The sequence below is a fragment of the Wolffia australiana genome, chromosome 2, assembly GCF_029677425.1.
Source record: "Wolffia australiana isolate 7733 chromosome 2, ASM2967742v1".
NCBI lineage: Eukaryota > Viridiplantae > Streptophyta > Magnoliopsida > Alismatales > Araceae > Wolffia > Wolffia australiana.
Genome location: NC_135836.1, coordinates 13,652,714 through 13,656,134, shown reverse-complemented (window position 1 = coordinate 13,656,134; position 3,421 = coordinate 13,652,714). Strand labels below are relative to the sequence as shown.

The following is a 3,421-nucleotide window of genomic DNA, read 5'->3' as shown; positions in this document are numbered from 1 at the left end:
GGCCGCTGCCGGGGAGCACGGTATTACAGTAGGAACTTTCATTTTCCTGAATCTACAGTCAAATTTTTCAAATCTACAGTCAATTCTGTGAATCTACAGTAATTTTTTCAAATCTACAGTCATTTTTTTGTTGATTCTCCTAGAGCTGCAGGACTTAACAATCCTCAGCTTATTGTTATTCTAACCATTTGTTGAAGATTTATGGTAGTAACACGTTCAGGAGCTGGTGAAAAATCTGTAGAGAAAGACATTAGAGACACCTCTCCATATTCCACAGTTACAGAACCTGAAATCCAGCAGGAAAATATGGCTGAAGAGATTCATCAGCAGCATGAGAGGAGAAGGACCATGCTTGACAGGTCGACACCGTCGGGAAGCCTACGTCAAACTAATGTAAATCTGAACATCGGTGACGGTATCTCCTTTCGATATGACAATGCATTAATTCATTCCTTACCTGAATTTAATGGACTGCCTGCTCAGAATCCCTTAGAATTTCTTGATGACTTCCATATTAGGTGTTCATCTCAAAATGTTCCAGGAATTTCTACAGAAATTTTAAAAATGAAATATTTTCCTCTAACTTTAAAAGACAAAGCATTTTCTTGGTATCGTAATTTAGGAATCACCTTTAACTCATGGGATGAGATGGAAGGAAAATTTCTGCAGAAATTCTACCCTCTCTCCAAAACGAATTTCTATAGAAGGGAAATTCACAATTTCCATCCTCATGATGGAGAAGCTTTTAGTGAGTCATGGGAGAGATTCAATGATTTGTTGAGGAAGTGTCCTCACCATGGCATTGAACAATGTCAATTAGCCCAAATATTTTATGAGTCTCTCTCTGATTTTATGAAAAACAAAGTAAATCTCGCTACGGGTGGAATGTTCTATACTGCATATGAGGACGAAGTTTTTGATATTTTGGAGAGAGTTGCAGAAACTGATTTGCAGGAGATTGGAGCCAATCATAATGGTAGGAATGTGCAGCCCAAGAGAGCAGGAGTTCTGCACGTCAACGCCAAGGAGGGAGAGCTACAAGCGGGCCTAAGGGAGACCAACCAGAAATTGGAGGAGCTCACCTCTACCTTGAAGAATGTCTTCCTAGGTAACTCCCCCATCATTAAAGCTAAGATCTGCTCTCTCTGTTTTAGCAGGGAACATGAAGATGGAGCCTGCCAAGCCATGGAAGAAGAGGTGAAGGTCAAAAGCGGCCAAATTTCCAAAACAGAGAGGCCTTCCACCAAGGAAACAAGCCGGCAGCTCAACCCCCGTTCCAGCAGAGACAACAATTCCAGCACAGGCCTCCACAACAGTATCAGGTTTCATCTCAAAATCAACCTGATTTCTCTACATTAACCCCCGTCATTTCAGATATGATCGAAAAGCAAAACCAAAAGTTGCGGGCGGAAATGGAGATGCGAATGCAGGTGATGATGGAGTTCCAGACTAAACAAAGGCTGGAGTCACAAGAGCAAATGAGGAAGCTGCTGGAGAGTTTCAGGCCACCCTCTGAGTCCCAAGGTATCCTTGTAGAAAACACTTGCACATCTCAACGTTTTCCTACGAAACTGGTCATCAATCCATGCAATTTGCATCATGTTCAACATTCTAGCGATGAGGAAATGGATGAATTGGATCCTGAAGTTCTGGCAGCCTCAAGATTGAGGAATGGAAAGGAACTTCAGGATCCCTATAGGTATTCTGTAGAGAATGCTAGGAAGAAAGATGAGTCAAGGGAGCACGAAGGAGAGGATCTTCCCGACGGCGATCAACCCTTACCTTCCACAAGTGGGCAACACATACCTTACCCCTCTGCCCTAACGAGAAAGAAACCTGTCCTTGATTATGAAAACAGGTTGTTAGAGAACTTTAGGAAGGCCACAATGACAGTCACTGTGGAAGACATGCTTAGGTGTGCACCATCACTTAAGAAATACCTTAAGGACTCTTGCACAAATAGAAAGAATAGGGAAGTTGTTAAACTTTCCGAAAATGCCTCTAGCATTTTAAATGACATAGGAGGAAAGACTTTTCAAAAGTCTTGTTAGAAACAGGAGCAAGCATCAGCATCATTCCGACGGCATTGTATGAGGAATACGGCTTCGGGGAGCTTGAAGAGATCCATATGGACCTACTCTTAGCCGACGGAACGGTCAGGCAACCTGAGGAACGATTGACTGATGTCACAATCACTGTAGAAAATTGTGAAATTCTTGTAGATTTCATAGTAACTGATGTAAAAATTTCAGGAGACTTTAGCTTGGCTCCTATCATTCTAGGAAGACCGTTTTTAGTGACGGCTAGGACTATCATGGACTGGGAAAAGGGGACTGTCGAGTTTAAGATAGGGAAGGAAAGAGTTCAACTTGACATTTCTAGGATGATGAAGTGCCCCTTAGGGAGCAATGAAGAGCTCAGATTCTGCACAGAAAATGAAGGAGAAGAGGGAAGAGTGAAGGAGTACCTATCCAACATAGAAAGTAGAGAGCTAGATGATGAACTCTTAGACTCTGCAGAAGTAAAAGCTCACCCAGAACTTAAACCACTTCCCTCTACCCTCAAGTATGCCTATTTAGACTGTACAGAAAGTTTACCTGTGATTATATCTTCATCCCTCACTCCAACACAAGAAGAGAGCTTACTCAAAGTGCTTAAAGAGCATAAATCGGCCATAAGGTGGACTTTTGATGACATCAAAGGAATTCCATCTTCAATTTGTGAGCACAGGATATTTCTAGAAGATGAAGCTAGACCCTGTAGAGAACATCAGAGGAGGTTGAATCCCCACATGAGAGAAGTCCTCGAAAAGGAAATTCTCAAGTGGCTTAATGCCGGCGTCATCTATGCGATTTCCGATAGTAGATGGGTAAGCCCGGTACATATGGTTCCTAAGAAGTCAGGGGTGATTGTTGAGCTGAATGATAAAGGAGAAGAAGTGCAGAAGAGGCTAACCACTGGGTGGAGGGTGTGCATTGACTATCGGAAATTGAACAAGGCTACCAAGAAGGATCATTACCCATTACCCTTCATGGATCAAATACTAGAAAAATTATCGGGGCAGCATTATTTCTGTTTTCTTGATGGTTATTCAGGATATAACAGAGTGAATATCCATCCTGAGGACCAAGAGAAGACGACCTTCACGAGTCCTGTAGGGACATATGCCTTTAGGCGTATGCCTTTCGGGCTATGTAATGCGCCCGCCACATTCCAACGATGCATGAATGCACTCTTCTCCGATCTAGTGGGGGAGTGCTTAGAAATATTTATGGATGATTTTTCTGTATTTGGACCCACATTTGAAAACTGCCTCCTTAGCCTCACCAAAGTATTGAAGAGGTGCATTGAGTCGAACCTCGTACTAAGTTGGGAAAATCTCATTTCATGGTGCAGGAGGGAGTAGTGCTGGGCCACATGG

General features: G+C 42.7%; 1 non-coding gene across 1 annotated transcript; it reads right to left on the bottom strand.

Annotated features, from left to right (window-relative positions):
• Positions 1-696: 696 nt before the first annotated feature.
• LOC144700334 (small nucleolar RNA R71) lies at positions 697-802 on the bottom strand. Its single transcript, XR_013580709.1, has one exon. It is a non-coding gene; the product is annotated as a small nucleolar RNA R71 (small nucleolar RNA).
• Positions 803-3,421: the final 2,619 nt, after the last annotated feature.